Source organism: Aythya marila (assembly GCF_965140915.1).
Source record: "Aythya marila genome assembly, chromosome: 2".
Lineage (NCBI taxonomy): Eukaryota > Metazoa > Chordata > Aves > Anseriformes > Anatidae > Aythya > Aythya marila.
Genome location: NC_139043.1, coordinates 69,028,855 through 69,054,609, shown reverse-complemented (window position 1 = coordinate 69,054,609; position 25,755 = coordinate 69,028,855).

The following is a 25,755-nucleotide window of genomic DNA, read 5'->3' as shown; positions in this document are numbered from 1 at the left end:
TGGAACCACTTGTGTGGCTGGTCAGCATAGCAGAGGAGGGCCATATCTCCCACTATTTTTTTTTTTTTTTTGTTGGAAACTTACCTTTTATAGTAAAAATAGAAGAAGCAGAAAAGCTCATTGCAAGCTTTATTCTGGCTACCTTAAAGTTTAAATATGCATCTAAAACTGGTTTTATACAGGATTTGTGAAATCAGTTATAGTATTCCTTAACTTCCATGGTTCAATGATAAAATTCAGTCTGACTAGAAGGAAGTCTTATAATCATTTTCACATTTGCTATGCATTACTCTCCTCTTCTCTCCCCCTCTTTTCTTTTTTTTTTTTTTTTTTTTTTTTTTTAAATAAATAGTACTTTGCAACAAATTGATTTTGCTAGATAGTGCATTGATCATGCACCTTGCCTGGGGACAGAATATAGCTTCAAAAACAATAATAACTAAGACAATCATCTAATTTTACTGAAATAAAACTGAAAATGTACACCCAATGAAATAATCTTTGAGACTACTTTAGGTGCATTTGTGCTTGTACTTTATCCTCAATGACACAGTAATCTACTAAAGTTCTTCTCTCGATTTTTCTCTTTGCAATCTGGAAGAACAGATTCACCAGTGATTGTGCTCATTTATAAAAGCATCCAAAACAAAATTGAACCCCAAGGCTGATAAACTATAAAGATGCTGATCAGATCTGAGCAGAATGGACGGGATGCTTTGGGGCTTGTTCAGCTAAAGACGGCTCTACAAGACTGATGGCTTTATATACACAATTACAAACACCATAGCTTTGTCGAATGAATGGGAAATCATAAAATATGTTGCTTGCCCTTTATTAAGTAAAGAATGGTATTTTGTAAAATACTTGCAAAGATTTACTAAATTCCTGTAATTTAATTCCTGTCACTGTATTTTCTTTGCTTTGTAGTAAACTTAATCAAACAATCATTTGGAAAGAACAATCCAATAGAGTAAACCTTCTAGTCCTGAAGAACAAGTGGCTAATTGATTTTGCTTATCAATATATATCATGTGGGTGCACAGTGTCTGCTTCATATGAAATTCATTTATTTACACTAGCTGTGTCATAATCAATAGTGGTTTAAAAATGCATTCATTCTCACTAAAATTCTTCTCTAAAAGAGATAGTGAATTTAACAGTCCTCAACAAATTAGGTAGTTACTGGAAATCATAAAGAGAATAATGCAATGGGATAAAGATTGAAAACTCCTGTGGTTCTTCCAAGCAATATTTCCTGGTATCATAAACAAGCTTTGGTTTTGTGAAGGCATGAAACAAACTTATGATGGGGTGACCCATCTGGGCTCTGTAGTGAATTTTGACATATAATCAAGAAAGAAAGAATCAAACATTTTAGAAACAGCTTTTTAGAGGATTTCCTAAAGACTACCCTGTGTTCTTTCATTTTGTGTGTGCTAATCACTGGATATCTGAGTCTCTTGAAAGGCACTGACATCTAGGGAATGAGTTCATGCTGTTAAAAGTTCTCTGTGGAGACTTAAAAAAAAAACAAACAAAAAGACATCTCTCTAGATGTCTGGAAGGCCTAGGCATACTAAAGTGGCATTGGCAAGAAGGCCTGCCTGTTGGGTCGAGTCAAAATTTGTTTTCATGTTAGGAGGAATATTGTGTTACCCTTGAGATTTAGTGTTTTTGTTTACTTGTGATTTTAAAACTACCATCTATGGTGTATCGGAAGTCAAATTTCAAAAACTGTTAACTTGCAAAAGGTAATTTGAATGAAATGGGACTGTATACTGAAATGATTTTTTCATTGAATCTGTCACTCATGGAGTTATATTGTTCTCCATAATCCCTAGTCTATTTGTGTCTATCTTATATTCAAGGTATGATTATGCTTCAGTCGTAGGTGTGTTTATTCCAGTCAAGCAAGAAGGCTGAGAAATAGGCTAAATTACCTTCAGGCTTCCTCAGCTGTCTGACCACATACTTTAGTGACTGCACATGCAATTGCAGAAAATCCATCTTCTCACTCCAGCTTTGTGGACAAGACTGTGAGAAGGGTTCTTGTGTATAAATATACATTGCTATGGTTTGTAATGCTAAGTGCTTCATGTAATGGGAGAATATTCATACTTTAGGTTACCCACATAGCTGTGCCAGCTTTAGGCAATGGAGAGAGAAAGAAAAATCCTCAGGTGATTCCGAGCAACAAGGCTGATCTGCATTATCTTCTGAGGGTATTTATCTTTTTCCATTCAGCATGCAGGGAAATTAATGTTGTGATTTATGTACTGGAATTAGATTGTATGTATGCATCTCTCTTTCCCCCTCTGTGTCCTGTATAAACTTTAAAATTGTGTTCTACATCTTCCGATTGTGACAGTGGTGGCTGCTAGTAAAATCCACCTAAGAGATCTGTCAAAAGTGGCTTTTTTGTGGGAAAACTTTTGAGTGGTTAAAAAAAAAACAAACAAAACAACAGCAACAACAACAACAACAAAAAACAAACAAACAACAAAAACAATCTTTTAGACTGGTCTAGCTTAGACTTTGCATATAAAATGCTCTCCTCTTCCTTTTCTTCCATGAAATACTGCTTTAAATGCACTGCTAATGACTTCTTGTAGGGTAAGAGATTTGAAAATGTTGAGGCATAACATAAAAACAGCAATTGTACTATGTACATGAGGAAAAAAATGGAGTGGGTGAACATTTTTTTCAATGCTGGACATATTTCTGTCCTTCAAATTGGCTTATATCTTTCATGAATAATGACAGCACACAGTAAACGGAGTAACAGACTGGCCAAAAATATACTGCAATCAAACAGATTGACTCTGACTTTCTCCTGCTTTTCCAGCTTTGTGATATCATACATAAGGATATAATATACTAATTGGATAAATCTCACATGAAAGTAGACAGTGGTAAAAAAAAATAAAAAGAATACTGTCTGCTATGAAATTCTGTTGATCTCAAAATGAGAAACTATATATTTTGTATTTTTATTTTTATTTTTTTTTAAGAAATATGAACTAAAATAAGAAACTGTTGCTGATTTGGCTCAAACATTTTTTCTAAACTTGATAAGAGCAATCTCTTCCATTCCCCTCCAATTTTTTAATAAAGAGAACTGTTTTTAAATGACATGGGCTAAAGAGCTTCTCCATAATGTGTTAGTAATTTTTTATTTTCTTTTTTTTACTGTTCTAGCTTTAATTCATAATTACAAGCTTATTCCAATCTGCATTATGGAACCACATTTTAGACCAACAGCTGTTATCTACTTTCACTTGTAGCCTTGGGGTATGCATATTTTAATATTCATTTACTATGTACCGATAAACTAAATACTTCCTACTGGAAGTCTATGAAATTAATCACAGCATCTTAGTTGTTGTTCTGTCTTCCATGTAGCTCATATTTTTAAAACTTACTATGCTTTATAAATTCCTCTTCTTCTCCTCCCTGAATAAATGGGAAGACAAAAGATTATTGCAAAATATACAAGTGGAACAAGTTGATTAAATTGGTGATAATTAGAAAATAGAGAGAAGTACATTGCAGTCATTCAAATGACACAACCTTCTCTCCTGTTTCTGTATCTTGAATAAAACTAGTATAAACCTTGCCACGTTGCCTCCAGCAATATTTTAATAGCTGGCTTTGTATTTGAAGGTTGTGGTTTTAACTGTTATTTGAATAGTATTAGGTCTTCATATGCATATAATATTGCTTAAGGGTAAGTATTTTTCAGTCTTCCAGGCACAATCACAACTCCAAGCAGCTTTTTGTTAAAAGTGTAAAACATAACAACTTGGGAAATTCAGTGAACAGGGAGGAGATAAAAGTAATGCAACCTTTTAAAGTTTAAGAGTGTTTGTTGTGCAGCAATGGATAAGAAATGGATGAAAAGGTGTAGAAGGGAATGAAAACAGATTACTTCAATGATGAGTTTGGTGATAGAGCGTAATAACATCAAGTCTGGAGATGTTTGGACAGATTTCTCATATGTTTATATTTCTGGAGTGATGTCCTCTTTCCACAAATTATGACTGAAGGGCAGCACTTAAAGAGAGAAATAAATAAATGGTACCTGCTCCTGGTACTCTTGTTAGAAGTAATGGAGTATTCTGCTAATGAATTTGGTGGGAGCAGCGTGATCTGAAATACCTATGGGACATAATGTTTGTATTGTGAATGATTTGGAGTTGGGATATGCCAGTGCTGATCCTGGTACCCGAATATCTGCTAACAGTGAGTACAATACGCTTCAAGCTACATTCAGTAATGAATTTTAGGAGCATGAATAAGACTGTGCATCTGAAACTACAAACCACGCTGCAGAATGTCCTTGTTCAGTTGTTGGCTAGGAGTGCAGATGTCAAACTTCATAGGGTAGCTCCCCACAGTTATTCTGGTGTCCCAAGAGTACTAGTAGTCATCTTCTGTACTTGCCCAGAACTAGAGACATTTTGATCAGATCTGCATAGCCCATAAGTTAAGTCCATTTGGGATGCAGAAATTGGTTCTTCCTTCACATAGATACATACAAAAGAAAATCCACTAAGCAAATTATGAGCAGGGTGGGTGCACTGGTGGCTTCTGCATTTTACATTAAACAGCACTTGAGAGAATACCTAGAATTCAGGTCCTCTCACTTAGATAGATGCTCTAGATAGTTACCATATCTTTCTGAGCCAATAGATGCAGATTTCAATCAATCTGGTATCATAGCTTCAAAAGGAAAGATAGAGAAAATTCATTATTCCAGAACATGCTGTTTTGGTGTTGAGAGTGCTCTCTGGAGATGTGGATTTGAACTCCTTCAAGCTGAGGTGGCTGCTTTTCACAGAGGATCTCCGTCATAGGCTTGCTGATGAAAAGTTGAACAGCAGCACTGCCACATTGAACTTGCTACACTGAGAGAGCAGTGGTAGGATCCTTTCTTCTGCAGGGTATCCATGCTAGGAGAGCCAGGTGGACTGAGGTGCCTGTGCTTTGAAAAGTAATGGAAGTGGAATTCAGATACACCCTCACTCTCAGTGTTTCCTAGGTACTCTCCAGTTCCTTACTGAGTATGGATGTTCGTTTCACTTCCATCCTGAATTAATGTTATGTGGCTTCATTGTTACTGTTCTGGCCCTTGAAACCATGTGAGATAAAGGACTAGTTGCATTTAGCTTTTTGTATTCAGGCAAATCAAACGAAGTCAAAAATAGTGCTTTATTATGAGAGTATTAAAATATCTTGAGGAAGAGCGCATCATTATATTTGTATTCAAATTAACATATAAAATTATATCCAATCTGAAATTTGTATCTCTCTCTAATTGGCCTCATAAAATACATAATAGCCTACAAAATGCAGTTCACCTTCACAAGCTCACTGATGTCCTTCATACCTCCTATGAAATGCTTACCATACCTTTGAAAGCTAAAAGATGGCAAAGAAAATGGAATATCAACTGAGCTTTTTTTTTGGTGTGAAAGGAAATTTGTCCTGAGTTGATCTGTGGACTGTATCATGCATTATGCCTAACTAAACACAAAAACCTTGCAATGGTCAATAAATGTAGGCCAAGTCCCAACCCAAATCAAATGTTATTCAAGATCCAGGAAATTGAACAGATGACAGGCCATGGAAGCTTTGACATTGTAGAATGCTGAGGCTTTGTAAAGGCTTTATGAGGCACAAAATATATTCCTCAAAGGGGGAATTGCATATATTTTAAGGAATACTGGTATACTGCATAGCTGGTTTTGAAGTTAATTGATTTCCAGATCTCCAAACATTTTCAAGTGAATGTCCAAACCCTTGTGTAATGAATTTATTATCACTGACATTGTTTTCTTAGTTACCTTAAAACATATCTGTGGGCCATGGCTAAAGACATGATTTGAACTGTTTCACTTACATTAATATTAAAAAGAAATATATATATATAGGAACACATTGGGGTAAAATGTAGTGGAACATAAACATAAATTTTTCTGTGCTTTTTTACCTGTGTTCCTATCAAAAAAGGTATCATATTGACCAAAGAAAGAAAGCATAAGATACAAAGTCTCAGGTAACTAAAAAAGTATAGCAAAGAAATATGAAAGACTGCTATTAACCAAACCAGGTTGATAAAAATATCTATTGCAGGAAAGAAAAAATACAGCTGCTCATATATATATTAAATGTTCATAATTGTGAACTTCGGTTAGGCTTCATATTTAACTTCATATTTTAGGTTCTGGTGTGCTGCAGTAAGTGAATTAATGTAGGACCAGACTGTTTTTAGATTAAAGGAGGTGCTACACATTACAACCATTGTAAAAATTATTCTGTGAAGTTTGGATAAAGCCTTCATATGTTGGTGTGTGGCTTTGTTATGGTGGCAGAGCAACATCCTGATGCCCTAAGTACATTGACTTCTTTTCACTAATGTATAAACATATTTTTATATTATATATCTCATAATTTCTCAGATTGCTGCCTTATTTTCATATTCTTGCGCTCCACAGTTCATGAATGCCATTTCAGCTCCATATGAATTTTCCAGTGCATTCTGTCATTTTTATGGTATAAATTCACCCTTCTCCATTCTACCAGAGCTCTTTTTTGCCAAGAATATTAACCATAATTTCCAGTTAAGCTTAAAAGGCATTTTGTCCTCCCCAGCTGGCACTCCTGCTTTGTGGGCTGTCTTTCAGCATCTTATCCTTCAACACCACACAGCAGAGGCAAGCAGATTCCGGAAAGCAATGTTAGTTTATTTTAAGATTGGTGGTTAAGTGGACTCTTTAATTTAGATTTTGTGTCATCAAACCCTAACCTTATTGATTGCTTGACAAATGGAATTTGTCATCTGGTTTTGTGATTTCTCTCAGGAGCTAGGTCACCAAATTACAATTTGATTTATTATTATTATTATTATTATTATTATTATTATTATTACCATCATCATCATCATCATCATCATCTGTTGGATAGAGGACAGTCAGTTATACAAAAGAAGACTTCTTTTTTTAAATCTTAGCAAACTTTAAGGAATAGAGTTGTTCATATCCAGTGAACAACTGGATATGAACCCCCGTGTGTTAATAACGTTAGAAAAAAATAGGTTCTTTCCAGCTGTGTGACTGTATCTGATGAAAATGCCTTCATGAATATTTATTTGGGCAAGCCTTTGCTACTCTTAAGCTTTCTGAAAATATTTGTGTGAATCAAATCTTGGTTAGTTGAATTATTCTAACTGAGAAAATGACAATAGTAAAAACAGTAAAAAGCAAAAAAAAAATAGTAAAAGCAAAAACAATGAAACAAAATCGAAAGATTTATTTATAAGATTGTTTGCTATTTTGGGGTTTGTAATAGAATAATTTTTGTCTTCATAGTCTGCATCTTTCTAACTTTCTAACTGTATTTCTTTCTTTTTTTCCATCATTCCCTTGTTTTATGCTGGAAAAACAAGGAAGGTTAAGAAAACAAGGGAGGGGAAAAAATTTCCCTCAATGAAATGTATTACGAACTGTCTTGAGGTCATGTTTCATGACAATGGGACTGCGGGTGGAGGGAAGGGCAAGTGTGATATTTTCCAGTTTCACAGAGTGGCACATCCTTATATGTTAACTATAGCCACTTCTCATTCTGGATGAAAGGCAAAAGAATTAAGGAGCCTCTCCATTTGCATATAAAGGATCTGCAGGAAAAGTAGAAAAATCCACACCTCCATGTTCCTCCTCCAGAATGATGGCTTCAGGAAGTTCTGAACTCTAGCACTTGTGGTAGGTTCAGATTCTCTTACGGTTTTTATTCTCTAGTGCACATGCTTGTTTACAAGACTTTGCTTCTTTCAACTGAAAAGCATCCCTGCAGGAAAACAATGAGTTGCATGTTATTGAAAAAACATTTATAGATTTTTTTTTGTCCACCTGACGTGATGCAGTTCTAATTTTCTGTCTAGATTTCATGAACGCTGTATTGTAATGATCCAGAAGATGACGAGAAGAAAAGTAATAAAACATATAACTATACTTTTAAAGTCTCTATGCTAGGCAGAAATGGAAAATTGGAGAAAAGAAATGTGTACAGAATAACACAAGTGAAATTGTCACATCATGTGAGATTTAAGAGATCACACAGATGATTGTCGTGTTGGTATAGAGGATTAAACAACAGAGTATATCAAAAGTAAAAACAATTTTTTTTGCCTTTATAGATATGATCACATCAGATTCCAATAGCATTCATAGATAGCATATGCAAAAATAGGAGACAGAGGAAGTAAAATGATTAAAAAGCACAGTTCTCCTTGTGGAAGATCAGAACAAAACCCTAATTTAGGTTCTGTGAGAACTATTTAGAGTCTCTAGAAAAAGTCTTCTGAAGGAATCTCTCTCTCTCTTTATTTATTTATTTTTTTTTATTTCCTCAAGTATGTAGGAAATGTCAGAGGACAAACTTCTAGCATGGTTGCTTTGACTGTTTCCCTACTTTAATATATAAGTCAAAGGAACACGATTCAGTAATGTACTGGGACCCTGATCTATTTAAATTCTTAATTCAGCTAAGATAATATAGGTTTATTTTTATTTTCTGACAAAATTACAGTAGGAGGTGGTATAACCAGAAAGCTTCTGTGCACCTAACACATTCTTCATGCACATAATGACTTTTCAAATGTATAAAATCACAAGTGTACTTAAGCCTCTTTCTATTTCCAAATTCAACATTAACACAGTTGTCACAGAAAGCTGCTTTATTTTGTGCCAATTTCCAGTTGTAGATATTTGTGCTTTCCTATGAATGTTGCTAGAATGTTGTTTCCTTCCACAATGACATAAATTTCCATTTGTGACAAAGCAGTAATTTCCATGGCAACACGTCATAGTATTATGAAGGTGAGCAAAATCCAGCTACAGAGGGCTGCCAGTGGTGGGGATGTGTGCTTGGAAAAAAGCCTTACAGGGCTAGTAGAAAATTATAAGCAAAGTAAAAAGTGCTTTGTTTAAATGTTCTCTGTTTTCATGTTTGCTTAAAGTTAAAAACTATTTTAAAGAGGGGTGCTCCAGAGCTGAGTGGAGTGACTTTGCACCGATTTGGATATACTCCTGACAGAACAGTGATAAAAGTAGCTCCTGCATCTCTCTGAGAGGTTTTGCACTCCTTACTCAGGCAAAATTCTTACTGAGTTCTCTAGGAGTTTTTAACAAATTCACATTCCTATATTCTGACTTGGATATAGTTATATAAGCTTAACCTATAATAAAAGTGTTTAACTTCTGCAAATATATACATATATACTTGCTCCAGATTTTCAGAAGGTTTCATCAAGCACATCTTATACACAGGATCAGTGTTTGTGATCTTGCCTGTGATGTTTTTTAAGAAGTTTGGCAATAACTATTTTGAGTATAATGTTGATTTCATCATCGTCATGATGATTTAATCATCATCAATGGAGGTTATACAATGCAGGTTAGCTCAAACAAAAACAACTGTCTGTTTTATGGCATTTTACAAGTGATTATATATGCATTAAGTACCACAGCATTGTTTTTCTTCCATTTTGATTTTTAATATGATAATACTGTACATTAATTCAGAGAGGGGAGAGGAAGTTAAATTCTAACCTTATTAGCACTGACAAAATACAGTGAGTTCGATGGCTGTACAGTTTGTCTTGGTCGGATATGTCTGAGAACAGATGTGGGCTCTCTTGGATTAGTTTTTCGTTCTTTTGACATGGTCATTTCATTCTGGATTAGATTTTTCATTCTTATGACATGGATTTGGCACATGTTGCATTGATCAAAGGGTAAAAGAGGCTAAGCCTATCTCCTTATGTAATGGCTTCATCTTTTGGAGTGTAGTTGCATAGGGCCAGATCTTGATGACTCAGTCATTTTTAAAAACACTCTTCATCTGTCTTCTAGGCTCTTTAATGCAGTGACACTGAAAATAGTGTTAATTTGCCTAATAAATAAGGGTGGTATAAATAGAGACCAGCTAGTTGAGTTCAGCTAGCAGATTTGTACCAGAGTACTTAAAATCAGGGGCTGATGGTGACTAAAAGAGGCAGATCTCAGCTATTTGTCTTAATGTTAAGCTTTTCCAAAAGTTTATGTGTAATTGTACTCAAGGCCTGTTGTCATTTTGTGCCATATTTCTACATAAATCTTTTCATTAGTTTACAGTCTACAATGTAAACTTCTGGGGAAAAAAAAAAAAAAAAGCTTTTTTTTTAAATTTTTTTAAAATCCCATTATTAAGTGTCCACAGGAACAAAAAATGCTGTCTCAGGGGATACTATGGGATTTGACCTCAGTTCAGCCACAACAACCTGATTCAAGAGTATGGTAAATCAGCATTTTCAGTGCATGGCTTTATTGGTACTTCCAATGGGCAGAAAACATCAAGGGGAAAAAAAACATACTGTGGTTACTACACCTCCATTTCAGTAATGGAATATAAATACATTGCCTCTGTATTTGAGGCCAGTATGACCTTTATGAGGGCATAAAATAGCATGTTAAAGTCAAAATAATCTCCCTGTATTAAAAGATGAGAGTTTGATTCAGTTGCCAGTTTTCTAAGACTTTGTGAAACTGTTCTTGTGACCTACCTCCTTTCTTGTTGGTGCATAAAATAACTACAGAATCACCACAGATACTATTGTGTATATTGCTTGAGAAAATATCTTTCATTCTTCGTTTGTTCTGGAAAAGCCAACAGCCCCTCAAGAGCCCTTATCCTTGCATGTTAATAATCATACTGTCTCACTCATTTGTAGCTGGTGACTTTTCTAAATATTTTTGATCAATAGAAAGAAGTATAAAAAATCAGTAGATTGCAGCTTGTAGCTGGAATTGATAGATAGTTTAGGTGGCAGGCTTTGAACTCCTTTGGCAATCAGTAGTTGAAAGAAACTACCTTAGTTCCATAGCTAGGATCTTCTGCCAAATTTACCCCGTTCACGTCTAAATCTCTTACATATTTTGAAGGATTAAAGATGAGATTAAAAACTTTCCTCTTGGCTTCAAAAAAAGAACAGAATTCTTTATACAAGCATAACTGACAACCCCCCATGAGAAAAACAAAAAACAAACAAACAAAAAAAAAAACAAAAACAAAAACAAAAAAACACCTAAGGATGTTTCCCTTTTTCCTTAACCATTTCTTTTCTTTTTTTCACCTCATTGTCTTACTTAGATGGCTCTTTACAATATGGTGTTGTTAGACCTTATACAAAGGTTATACTTTATGATTTGACATACAGCATTTTTCTTCCTTTGAACTCCTCTTTGAATCTTTAATTGTTAACAGTGTAGTTAATTCTACATGTTGTGGCAGAATTAATTGTGTTGCCATAACATCATTTTCCCCTAATAAATTTTCCGCTATGGGGATTTCAGCACTTCAAAGACGATACAACATACCTTTTGCTAACCAGATGATAAGGTTTCATCTATGCAATGGAGCCAATGATTATTTTTGAACCAACATATAATTATGAAGACACAGTGAGAGAACTTTCAACATGTTCACAAGTGGCAGAACTAAATGCAAGCAGAAATGTCATGTTGGGGTGGAGGTTCAAAGTTAGCACCCAGTCTTCGACTCTGCAGCTGCTATAATTACACAACTCTGTAAATTGGAATCATTTATCCTCTGCCAACTGCAGTAATTAATTTTCTCTTCAGTCAGTGGAGAGGGGATTGATCTTTCCTTTATGAAAATCTTTCTCACGCAAATATCACTTCAATTTTCTGTGTTTCCAGTTCTGGAAATTTGTCCTTCTATAAATCAGGTATTAAAGAGTGGAGTTGCAGTTTCCTTGACTGCATGTTCTTGCCTATGTGGCAGCAATTAAAAATGACCTGAAGTATGGGTTTTTGTCATGGCACTTCAGTACTACCTGACTGAAGAATTAGGCTGGCTTGTGCGGTGTGATGCACAAATGGTGACTGGTGTTGTTTGCATGTAGAACTTTGGCTTTGTTCTGTTAGTCACTAGATGCCAGTTTGTATGTTTTTAATCTAAAGGCCTCTGAAAAATTGGTGAGAATGACTTGTGGTTTGCATCTCATTCAGAGTGGAAGCGTGCCTCCATTCTTATACTGGCTCTGTTTTCTAAATAGGTAACACCTTCGGAAGAAATATTGTGGGGAAAAAAAGCCATATACTCTGAAAGCCAGGGACTTTGTCCTTAGAGGTCAGTTTTCATTTGGGCTGTATATTTGTGTATTCCCTGGTTGCTGCAAAAGGGCTGTTGTCATATACTTACTGCTATGTAGATAGTAGTTAGGAGAGAAAACTAATGTACCACAGACTTTATGTAGTGCTGACTGCTTTGTAGTTAAACAATAGAATATTTTAGTATATATGTATGCACGGGAATGAAAACATGCTACCGTTCCACTGGATGTTTGGTGCTTCTGATAGCCTGAGTGAACCCCTAGTCAGTGACAGCAAATGCATGATGGCAGTTCCTGTTGCTTGTAACTGAACTGATCCCTCATAGAACACAAAATTGTCAGCAAGAACAGAGTCACCTTTGCTCTTCAAAGGGCTGCTGGCTCCAAATACGTGAATTGGCAGGAATCAGGACCTTCAGCCAGGGAGGACAGGACCTGACTTTTCCAGATCTGTTGTCCTTTTGGTTTGAAGAGAGGCACTCCAGTGATACAATGTGGGAGAAGCTTAGCTGTTGTTACCCATGCTGTATTTGTCCTCAGAGAATATGGAAGACTTCTATCTTGTGGCTCCACACAGAGCCCTTCTCCCAAGCAAAAATTTTCACTTTTTTTTTTTTTTTTTGTCTTAAATGCTGGATTCATTTATCCTTTTCACATACTAATTCATGCATTCTGGGCCAGATCTTCCATGGCAGTAAAGCTGTTTGGTATTTTTCTGATAACCTGTTTGGTCCTGGTGAATGCCAAGATGTAAGCTATTCTTAACTGTGTTGAAGTTACTTCATCATCCCAAGTAACTTGTACTAGTGGACCACACCATCGTCCAGGTGCCACAGATTTCCCACCTGAGATGGAAGATGAAAAGCCATGGGAAGGATTTTATCCGCTCCTGGTATGTATAGTACTGTTGCATGTAGGCTGGTGAGTCTGGAGTTGCCTAATACTTGATTTTTTGTAGTTCAGTGTGATTCTCTGAGTGAAGATAACGCACAAAGGATCAGAGGTGAGGCATAATTCTACAAGGGTATAATCCTAGTACAGGGCTGGCTCCATTAGCTCTATGCTGTTTCTGCAGCACCTTTACCTTTGTTAACATTCGGTGTTTGAGGTGGGAGTGAGGACATTTTAGGGTATAACCATATCCTCGATATTGTGCCCTTGCAAGGCCTAAAAAGCTTTGATGTAATAGGCAAGTTAATACAATATGGATAGACTCCATAATATACCAGTATCTGGAGGGGTAATTTAAAACAGTCTTCTTAAAGACAGTTTCCCAGCAAACAAGAGTAAATAAAACCACAGGAACTGGAACACTTGTAATGTAAAAAGTGAACAAATCATCCCTCTTTGCTTTTTCTCTTTCAGCCTATATAAAAGAGATATTTATATATTAGTAGAACTACTGTATATACAGTAATAATGATGGCTTTGTGTAAAAATACAATTTTGTTTACCTTTTGATCATAACAGGGGATTTTCTCTACAAAAAGAAATTCACTACATTTCAGTTTGAGATATTTGATAATCCTTCTTTGTATCAGAGTTTAACACAGTTAAAACACATCAAACATGATCAAGCTACAGTTATCAGCAGAAAACAGCTCAAGTGAAATTATTAAAAATCCTTTGAGTTTCGAAGGCAGGAATACAGCGTGCTGCTATGGTGTTTAACTTCATATGGTGATTCAGAATGATCTGCTTCCAGGCCTTGATCCTTGCATATTTATACTTGCTTTATTGGTGTTGGAGGTTTTGTTTGTATTTAATAATTATGCAGCTCAGAATGGATGTTGACTGCATTTCTGTAAGTTTTTAGAAATCACTATTGGTTTGGACAGGCAAAGCCCACATATTGACAGTAGACATGCATTTGAACTCAATATATTACTTGTATCTGGGAAGCCTGGAGCAAAATCCTCAGGTGGGGTAAATCACCATAACTCCTTTGACTTCCATGAGATAAAGTTGATTTTCACCAGCTGGGAATCTAGACTTTGTTTTGGTTTCCCATTTGACTAAACTGAGCCAAAAGAAAAAGAAATACCTTATAGATGCATGTTTTTCTTGAAAAAGAAATTAAAAGAAAAAAAATCTGAGTGGGGATTGTAGTAAATGAGCATCTCTGAGTGGAACAAAGGAATAGAAGAGAGGGGCTAATTGTTTAATTAGTAAATGTCTGCTTGGTTAATGACATATTAATGAGTTTTTAAGACAGTCATATCATTTACCATAAAAGACCCATGTGCATATCCCTGGATGTACTGTATAATTAAGTAATGTGACCCATAGGAGTTCATCATTTAAAAACCTGTCAGCTGTCTCATGTTTGGTAGCAGATGAGTAAGCTGAGGAAGAGCTCACCAGGAGGACTCAGGAGTTTAAGTCCAAAGTATTTCCCTGCATAAAATCTGTTGATCTGTCATCACTGTAGTATCTGTACATGAAGGCAGCATGAATCAGGATTTGTCCAGCAGTCCATCAAGTTGTTTATTACCAGAAAGCTGTTTCTGGGAGGTGGTGGATCCCACAGGCTTCTCCCTTAGCTCAATTCCATCATCTGTTGCAGAACAAGTGAGGTGTGCAGTGTGTTGGCCCTGGGCCGAGGCAGGAGGTTTACCCAGAGCTGATGGAGTTCATGCTATTCTTTAAGACACTTTATCTCAGCTAGCAAGAACTCACTCCTTGTAATAAATGTACTAACAAAGTGTGTTGTTCTCCTCCTAAAGAATCCTTCTGGCTCTGACTACAGTGTCTACCCTTTAAAAATATTTCCTCTCTCCTTTTCCCTAGTCCCACTTCTGGGCAGCAGGAGGCCTTGTTTTTCTGTCACAGAGTGTATTATTTACCCTTTTCACATTTCAATACTGTTTTGTAGAACATTGCAGCATGTTTCTTACTGTTTCTGTTTCTTCAGCTTTCAAAAGTAACATGCATTGAGAGAGGTGTGGATATTAGAAAGTGCTTGCAGTCACCTTCAAAGAGGGGTGCAAACATCAGGATCATTCATCCTTTCTGTCTTATACATAAATATATGTCGTTGCTGGGGTCCAGATTTGAAAGTTATCCATGTTTGCTTCAGTTGCAGGATGTATGGGTGTAAACTTTATGCTCTTTCCTGGAGCTGTCTTAAGTCACTGAAAGACCACAAACACCATACTTGCACCATACCTACACCATACACAGAGAACACTAATTGCATGCCTAGTTGATGGAAATGTGCAGATCCAGTGCAGACCAGTTATACAGCATGTGCAGTAATTCTGATGCAGTTAGTGTTAGACATCTTGGCAGAGGTGGTGAAGACCCTTAACTCTTAGAATTCAGGACTTGGGCTTTCTAGGTGCATGTTACAGTAGCAGAGTGCTCTCAACATTTATGCTTTCTTTCATAAGCAGCTTTTGGAGGGATTGCATGAGGGCCATCTCTAGAATTGTAGGCTTTTAATGCAGGTAATTGAAATACAACACGTTGTATTTCAATTAATTAATTAATACAACAGTTGTACAGATACAGCACTACTGTGCTGTCATTTGGAGTCTAGCCCAAAAGTAAGAAGACTAAGAAAGGTCTTTGGGTGCCATAGTACATGATTAGTAATTAACAAAAATATCGGCATGGGGAAGAAGATCAATGGGTATTTTGAGGCCGTTTTTCATTTTTTTTTTAACTTTAAATTTTATTAAAAAAAAAAACTTTTTTTTTTTTTTTCCAACTAATTTTGTCACAGATGTGCTGTGAACTAACAACTGTGAACTAAGTTTTTTTTTCAAAGTATTTTTCAAGCAGGTAGCATGTTATTTTAGAAGTAGAGTAATTTGCAGAATACAGGCCCTTCCCTTACCCATTTCCTAAATGTGTGCATTGAGCACCATATATAACTCTAGTTTTAAATCTATATAGAAGCCAAAATAAACAATCACTCAGTATAGTATGTCTCCCAAATACATGGTGTAGAGGCCACAGAAAAAAAAATGCATAGACTATATACATTTTCTTTTTTCCAATTTATTTTCTGGCAATGGTAAGCAAAGTACCATTGCTCCTGATAGATGAAGTTTGAGAGCAAATATTATGCACTGACTAAGGGCTTAATTCTGATCTCCCCTCTGCCAGTGTGTATCATTAATGATTCATTGCATATTTTGAATAATAAGCTGTCTGCATAGTGGAGGGCAGAACATAGTCCTAGGAGACTATTGCATGTGTGATGCATTAAGAATTATATTGAGAATGTGTAACTTATTAAAGTAGCTATCTTGGGTTAAGGCACTATTGGGGTGTATGTGTGTCTATGTAAAAATTAGGGGAAATTAAAAAGTGATCCTAGGCAAGGCAAAGAGACTATAAAAATATAAACTTAGGGAAAAACTATTTTTTTAAAAAGACATGAAGCATGGCCTTTGACTCCTGAGTTAATAACATTCGAGCAAAACTGACAAAATGCATTTTTTGCCTGTTCTAGTTAGATTGCCATTATTTTATCTGTTTAAAGTATAATCTCTACCTTGTAAAAATGAATGTGAAAATTGACTGATTTGGGCAGCAATCTGCTCTCCTAGAATCATGAGTATAATGAAAAATGAATAATATTTTATGTGTCTATAAAATATATTCCTATATAAGAGAGCATGCAAATCTTTGGAAAGTCACTGTGTGTATGATCTATACCCAAACATGTACGCACTCTGCGTCCCATGTCTGTATGTATAATTGGTACACATCAGACTGCAAAAATGTTTGTCCTCGTGTTCTCAAGTAGGTATGTTTATAGTAAAGTAAAACTAAAACAAGATGCCCCAAACATTGCCTCTTTTTTTTTTTTTTTTTTTTTTTTTTTCTTTCTTAACTTTCTCAGTATAGTTCATGTCTTAGCTTTGATTTAAAGGTTAAAATAATCTGCCCCAGCTGAGAAGCTTCATTAGTGTATGTACTGTGTTGCCTATTCAAAGGGCATGCTAATGCAACACTATCATTATACATTATATTTGCTTTTTAAATGTATTTCATCATACTATGCTTATGTATATTATGATATTATGACTATGATACCTATTATGATTATGCAATACAAAGATGTTGAATGAAATCGTAGCATAACTGGGGCAAATTCACTCTCTCAAGTCAGGAAAATAAAAAATTAGGTCTCTGTCTGTTAATTTCCTACATTCTACATATACAGGAAAATTTATACTTGCAAGAAAACACTGCTTTTAAGAAATATCTACCACATTTCAACTCTTTTTCTAAAAATACCTTGTCAGTCTCGCTTGTATATAGCAGGATCACCATGTCCAGATTGGAAGGTGCAGACATTTCTGCTTTTTCCATACTGATGGTTGACACTCAGAATGAAGGAAAACAGAAGGGAGAATGAGCTAGAAGTGCAAAATATAATGACTGTTGGCCTTTTACACAGGAATTCATGCTTTCCATTCTCCATCCTGTTTCAAGCACTGGTAGGAATATTATTTATAAATAAAACTTAGGCATATAGGAAATTGAGTTTGGTCCAGTAGTGCACTTGTACCTTGAAGACTGTGGCTAGCTGGGAGTAGTGCTGTTGTAGTTATATTGTAAGATTCTAGTAATTGCTTGAAGTAACATGTGCTGAAGTGCTGTACTTGAAGGAGGACATGGAGCCAAACCTTGGCATTCTTGCAGACAAATTAAAAAAAGAGATACTTTTCTGCTTTATTAGTGCTCCCCTCTGCTAATTCATTTTGTGTATTTGGAATATTGGGGATAAATATTAGCACTGGTACGTGTGGATTTCTTATGCTGGCTTCTAATGCATCCTGTTTTATTTGTATAATATACATGGATAATAATAGAAGAGGAAAAAGAAATACAATTGTTCATATACGGTAGCAGATACAGTGTTGTCTGTTCTGGGAGGGAAGAAGGAGGGTTATTTGATCTGTGTTTTAAGAGAAAGTGATACTGTGAAGTTGCCTAAGTTTGTAAGCTTTTCCTTTGAGGGAGATATGTGTGCAATCTGCATGCCTGGCTAGCTCTTTGATGATAAATTTGGACTCAGTTTTTAGTCAACTACAAGAAGGTGCCAAAAGCATTGGCATCTGTTTTAGAAAATTGGCAGAGTTTCCTTGGCTGCAAATTCCTTTATACTGTCTCATTACTTTACTCCTATCAGCTTTTACCTGCATGAAAAAAAGACCAAAAGAAAAAGGCAAGAAAACCCTTTAAAACTTAAGTAGCTATTACAACAACAGAGCCTAAACCACTCAGGGTGAAGATTCTATAATTTCCACTCTTTACACATACTAGGTGCAATCAAACAACTTGAAGCAATAACACAGGGGGAAATATGTTTTACATAACTTGACTTCCAAATAACGATTATCCCTTCAAGGCTATTTGTTTTCCCAAGAATCCTGCTGATTATAGGCTCTGTGTTAAACCTGTTTCATATGATAACCTAGCTACACCCTGGCTTCTGTTACATTAACCAAATTATGTTTGCTGTGAACAGGCAGGAACTATGTGTCTCTCCTGCAAGTTGAAATGTTGCCTTAAGTGGGAACCTTATTGATTTCAGTGCAGTCAAGCCGTCACCTCTCGTATTGTAGTTGGCTATGTGTGACTGTTTAGTTCCCAACTACATTGGTTTTGTTTTATGGTGAACAGGTTCTTGATTTTTTTTTCTTTAAGAATTCATTTGATAGTCTTGCAAATACAAGGTGGAATTGTGCTCTGTTCTGAATTAGGTGACAAAATGAATGGGAGATACTTTACTACATCTGTAACGTATCATCTAAGGATATATGAAACGATCTAAGCAGATCTGAAGTCTTGAGATCCTAGTTAGCTGTCGAGAATCTAGCCTCTGTCTTTTGTAATAACACGTAGTCCCAAGGGAAATTGCATTCACATTTCATGCTTGTTGCTGCTGTCTTTGGACTGGTACAGGTGACGTTTCTGGGAGAAGAAATACCTCAGTTTTACTTTTAATCTATTTAAAATCATTTAGGGCTGTCACTGCAAAGCAGCTTGGGTTCTTAGTGGAGGTATCAGCAACCCTTACTGAACCTAAAAGGAAGCTGGTTCTTGGCTGGCTTTCCCTTTGCTGGGAACCTGAATTCCCTTTGAACTGTTTCTGAAGGCTGTCTTGCATCAAATTTGTAGTGTTCGAAGGAAACAGCTTTGAAAAGAAACTCATGGTGTTTACTAGTTCCTGGAAGATGCAGGTCTCTCCAGCAGTTTGTAGGTACGCATTTTTTATCTTGCCATTCTTCATTATGCCCTTTCTCTGTTGCACTTTGTTGTTGCTTCCTAAAATGGAGATGGATTCCACCCTATCTTGAACTGACTGCCTGTGTAAAATAGATGAAGAACTTCTAATTTGTGTGACAGAGCAAGAGAAAGCAAGCTCAATATACCAGATTACTATATACAGTAAACATTTTTGCAGTATATAATTTTAATGGCATTTTAACAAAACAGTCATACTTCTTTACACTTGTAGCAGATGCATGGTGAATATTTAAATCTTTGTTCTGTCATACATTCAGTTATGATTCTTTTCTCTTATTTCTGATGTAAAAACATTTTATCGGATGGCTATTCTCGTGACAAAAGTTAAAGAAACAGGGAAGGAGGGACCAGAGAATTACCAATCTGTTACTGTCTGCTGAGACAGCACAACAATAAAGAAATAGTTTAGAAATATTGTCAGGAAAAAGGTCCAAGTGAGAACCTGTTAATTTATGTATTTTAAAATTTAGGCATTGTGTGAAGATTTTGTTAGAAATTACTCTTTTTTTTTTTTTTTTATTGCCTTAATGCCTATTTTCCTGTGGGGTTTTATATGTTTAAATGATCAGTGAAGGGAAGTAAATGATGTGTGAATTAGGTGAAAAACCATATAACATAAACAGCAAATATTGTAATCTGTTTCCACAGATATTTCAAGGAATATATTATTTGATTTTTTTGTGTGTGCAATTTATTTGTTGAATATTTTCAAGAGCAACAAATATGTATTACTTTATATATATATATATAAATTTTTATATAATACATAATTACTAATAATAATTAGTAGTGCGTGCTGTGTAAAAAATAATATGCCTCTGTGCTTTTCACATTTGTTAGGGACAATTTATGCCCTGTCATCAAAATAATTTTGTATTTCATAATAGGGAATGCTGGAAAAATAGCAAGTTTATATAGAGACATGTTAAAACTGAGACATGTTACGTGCTTTTTTTCCTCTTATTTTAAAACCCAAGAGGTATTTCCTGCAGTCATTTAAGAGTGACTATTAGATTCACTTCCCATTGCAAGTACTGTAGAACATCCATCTTGTCGCAGTGTCCTAAATATTGCTCATCAGAGCAGCTCTACAGAAACCTTAAGGGGTCAAAGAACCATAATTCATGCTTTCTGCCATACAAATGGCCTACCAGGTGATTTAAGGACTTGGAACTGTACAGTGCAACTCAGGGCAGTAAGGTAAAATGCATGCTTCTGCATGTGTTCTGGCCTTCTACTTTTTTTGGCTTCTTTAGAGGAAAGGTTAGTAATCAAAATAGAATCACACATCTGTCACTGACTTTGTAAGCAGTAGTGGATATGCTTAATATTTTGTGACAAGTCATGTTGTGACAATATGCACTGAACTCTCATTGTCTTCCCTATGATTTTGGCTTGATGAAGGATTGAATAAATTGGTTTTACATGTCACATTGCCTTTTAATAAAACTGACAAAATTATTTGTCTGTTTCATGGGTGCATTTATGGAATTTGGATATTTTGAAATATATAAGTAGAAAATACTAATACTTAAATGTAATTGCTAGTGATTTTTACATTGGAAAGTCCTACACCTATGAAAGGTGGAGCCAAGTGACTAGGATAAGGAGGAAAAGCTGTTTGTGGCCAGATATATGTATAGCAGTAAAAACGTTCATTCTATTTATTGAATTTTATTTGCTGTTTGTTTGAACCATGTGGTGACAAGCAGTAGCCTGTTACTATATAGTTATTGGGACTGTACTTGTGAGAGGGATAAAATAGATGAGAGGCTTGTGCATGCAGACATCCACTTGTGAGTGGAGTATTGAGACAAGTAGTCTCTTAGGAAAGCATAAGAATCTTTGAATTGCGTAGTTTTATAATCTGAAACAGTGGAGAAAACAACTTCTGGTGCTCCAGTTTGTGGGGTATTGCCAGTATATGAGTCTATTATGAGTATATTAGTTTTAATTTTCTTTTGTTTGTTTGTTTCTCTGTTTTCTGAAATTATAATAAATGTTTCCATGTCCCTTTAAGTATTACAGGAAGGTTCTGAATGGATTGAGTGATCTTCACAGGTGTTCAGACAGAAGCCACAGAGGCTGTTTAAAGCAACAAATACATGCACAACTCTGGATTGTAAATAGAAGTCATGATTTAAATTTATTTTTTTATTTTTTAAAGTAAAGTACACATAAGTAGATTGAGAACTGCCTTCCAGGTAGTACCGGCAATCAGCACCCAAGCTATGCTAAGAAAGTGGTGGGTTCTGTACATTCCAGCTGCAATGCAGACTTGAGAAGGATGTGGAAACTTTACCCTCTTTCCCCAGATTCCATAAAGTGACATTTGATGCTTAGTGCACAGTTCCCTCCCACCTATTTTTTTCCTCTTTTTTTTTTTTTTTTTTTTTTTCTCCCTGTCTCTTTCATCTGTCTGCTTCTTAAGCAAGATGGAATTACTAGAAAGAGTTTTATGTCAGGAAGGTCGAGTTATTGAACTTTAAGGGGTATCAATTGCAATTGGATGGCAGCCCAATAGGAGGACCTCTTAATGGGGTGGAATAAGAAACTCACTTTTTAGTCTGTTTAAAGGTAATACTTAAATATGTGCTCCAAGGAATCAGTCTTTGATTTAGAATATTGTGTCTCCTGCTTTTCTGAACATGCAGGCCTTAGATCTTTCTATGATTAAACTATTTTTAGCTGATGAGAACTACTCTGAATTTGATTATAGTATTTTTTTTTCCTTAAACCCCACCTCATTTGAAGATGGAAATTGTTGGGGATTTTCCTTCCGTTAGCTTTTTGGTGTATTTGAAAGATCTTTCTCACTTTCTTCTTTGTTCATCTTTACTTACTAATAGCTAGAAATTTCCTCTGAAAGTCAAAAGCATAGAAATAGTCCTAGTTCACTGGATAAGCCATGCTGAGTAGCTGTTAGAACAAGAACTGCACAGACACTGCAGAACTGGTACATAGAACAAGAAATGGAAGTATTGGTCTCTTGAAGGAAAGTAAAGGAGCAAGGGGAGCTCTTTTTTTTTTTTTTTTTTTTTTTTTCCTAAAAACTGTGAGTTTTCTTCTCTCATAGACATTCATAGTCCAGATTTTAGTTGCATCTTTGTTTTACAGTTGCGTAGGCAAATTGAAAGGAATTAAATTTGTGGAGGGTAAGTGCAGGTGTGGATAAAAATAACTACGGATAAATAGCTAAATGTTATTAAAAAAGAAATTATCTGAAGGATAATAAACTGTTACAGAAGTTTGGCTTAAAATCAAAGCTAACAAAAAAGAAAAACACTCAAAAAAAACACCTCACAAAGCACACACACAAAAGAAAACAAAGACTGCAAATACAAAGCAATTTTAGATGAGTATATGAATCTAGTAAATTTTTAAGGAATACATGTATAGTCAGTGTAGAATGTGAGTTTTTTTAGACAAGGACTTATCTGTGTTTTGTTTACAACCAAGTTTGTTAATTGAAACTGTCATTCCGCCATCCCAAACAAAGATGGATGGCTCAGCAGTGGATAAGTCTTCTGCTGCTCAACTCTAGACTTTACTGCACAATCACACTTTTTATCCCTGAAGCTGGGGTGGGTGGGGATAGGAGCAGAAGGGGGTTATCATTTCCTGACATAAAATGCAAAACTGCAATAAAATACAGTAAGAAAAAATAGCAGTGTTGGCATAAGAATAAATAAGTATAGACCAACCATAAATTCATTAGAGTGGAAATTAGTAGGAAGTTTCTGTTCTGTTTTGAGAAATGAGGTTCTGGAACTTCATTACTTCATTCTGATGGGAATGGTGGGAGTGGCAAAACCAAAACTTATGTAATGATTGAACGTAACAATTTTTTTGGTAACATTATTGTAATGCCTGTGCCTTGGTTTCAGTTTTCTGTCTTAGCAGATGGGGTTGATGGTCTAGAGGATCCCAACCAGTCTGATGTTTCTATGACTCATTCCAGTGAAATCACTGAAAATATTTACATTCAGTGGATCTCCATGTTGTCACTGAGAGGGAAGCAATATACAGCATCTAGAAGCTGCTCTGTTGTGGACAGTTGTATAGATTGAATAATAAAAATGGAAGAGAAATTTTCCAATGTAAGCATTACAAATCACAAGGGTGTTTTGTTTTTTTTTTTTTTCACTTTCTCTCTCCATAGTTCAGAGTATTACAAAACAAACAAACAACAAACAAACAAAGACTCCAAACACACACACACACACACACAAAACACCAGAAAACCACAAAACCCTAAAGCTGTGAGTTGTATATGTGTGAGTGTTAATACAATACTACTAAAATATCAGGCATGAAACGGTGATTATCTTACCATCTATTCATTTAAAGGAATACAAAACACTGTAATTTGAGTGTCATCTCTTACCCATGAAGCATTATTCTCTCTCTTAAGCTTTGATTAGATACATCATGTGCCATTAGATTCCACTACATTACATTTAATTTCTCTTATAAAAAGTAATAATGCTGCACATTAAAGTTAAACCTTAAAAACATGACAGAAGATACTTTAACCTGCATTAAGAATGTATTTAGCTAGCCATAATGCTTTTCTTTCCCCTTAAGATAAATACTCAAACACTTACATCACTTACATAGGCACAATAGTTATGCTAAAACAAATAGATTCCTATAATGAACTACATCCTCTCCTCTCCTCTCCTCTCCTCTCCTCTCCTCTCCTCTCCTCTCCTCTCCTCTCCTCTCCTCTCCTCTCCTCTCCTCTCCTCTCCTCTCCTCTCCTCTCCTCTCCTCTCCTCTCCTCTCCTCTCCTCTCCTCTCCTCTCCTCTCCTCTCCTCTCCTCTCCTCTCCTCTCCTCTCCTCTCCTCTCCTCTCCTCTCCTCTCCTCTCCTCTCCTCTCCTCTCCTCTCCTCTCCTCTCCTCTCCTCTCCTCTCCTCTCCTCTCCTCTCCTTTTTGGCCAACAGTCAAAACCCACTTTAAAATAGCTTAAAAACTTAGGGTTAGATCCAAAGTCCATTGAAGTCAGTGGAGATTCACGAAGTTTTCCGTAGGCTGAATAGGCTGTTGAAACAAGCTAAAGGCTGACATCTCATTTACTTTAGGGATAATGTTATTTATGTAGGATAAGAGTAACTATAGGTAACATAGTGGGACAAATCCTGCAATCCTTAGATAATTCCTATTTAGGCTGAACTCTCATTCAAGTCATTGATAAAGACATAAATCTTCTATTTTGTGCTTTAATTAACAAAAAACAAAGACATAAATCTTTAATTTCTCATTAGTTGTTGGTATGTGAGGCCAAGTAAGAAGTATTTATAAAGGAAATGCATTTTACTTTTAAATGTTTTGTCTCCAAGAAGTGATGTTCAGAGGATTATGGCATTCATTTCCTTGTCTAATAAGGTTTTATGCCACACCCACAAGCACCATTTCTGAAGTGTTTTAAGGAACATCTTACAACAAAAACAACAAAAGCCAATAGCCTAATTTTCATTTCTTTCCCTCTTGAGGCAATTAGGCAATTGGTACTGTTTTGTTTGTTTGTTTTTCAAATACTTATTTTCCTGGGGGAGGCTGACGTTGGTGTGGAGCACTTTATTGCCCTTGCTGCAGTTTTGACAGCAGAAATGAAGGGAAGGAAAGTAAGAAGGTAAGAAAAGGATGAGTAATGGTCCTGGGCCAGGATGGACAGAAAAGGCTGTTTGTCATTTCCACTCCAGTGATACTGACCTGTTCCCAAGACACTCCAGTGCTCTAGCCTTTCCAGTCCCTCACTGTGAATGGAAAATTGACAGAACTCTTTCTAAGAGAAGGAGTTGGTGAAGTAAATCTCTGGAAAACCTTTCCTTCTCCTCAAACAAACTTTGTTACAAAAAAAATGCAATTTTGCAATTAAAGAGGGTTAAAGAGAGAATTAGAGTTTTGCTGGAAAATTCATTAGCTTCTTCTGTCTTAGCTTCTCTTAAATCATTCCTTCACCTGCACACGTCAGTGTCCACCAGAACAGCTTTAAATTGTCTGACTACTGTGTATGTGCTGTGTCTTGTCAGCTTGTGAACTCAGTTATGTGGTTTAGTTGTATTAAAAAAGTATGCATTTGAACCTGTCCTATGAACAGCTCAACATCCTTCCAAAGTCCCCTCAGAGACTTATCTATTTATTGACCGATTCTCTTCTTCCATTTTAGAAACTCTCTTTAGAAACTCTTCTTTAATTACAAAGGAGTATCTGAAAGGAGGAGTTGCTCATTTTAATGCTCACTTTGACTATGGCATAGGAGATAGTCATCAGTTGGTCCTCATAATTTACACTTAACCTTTTAGT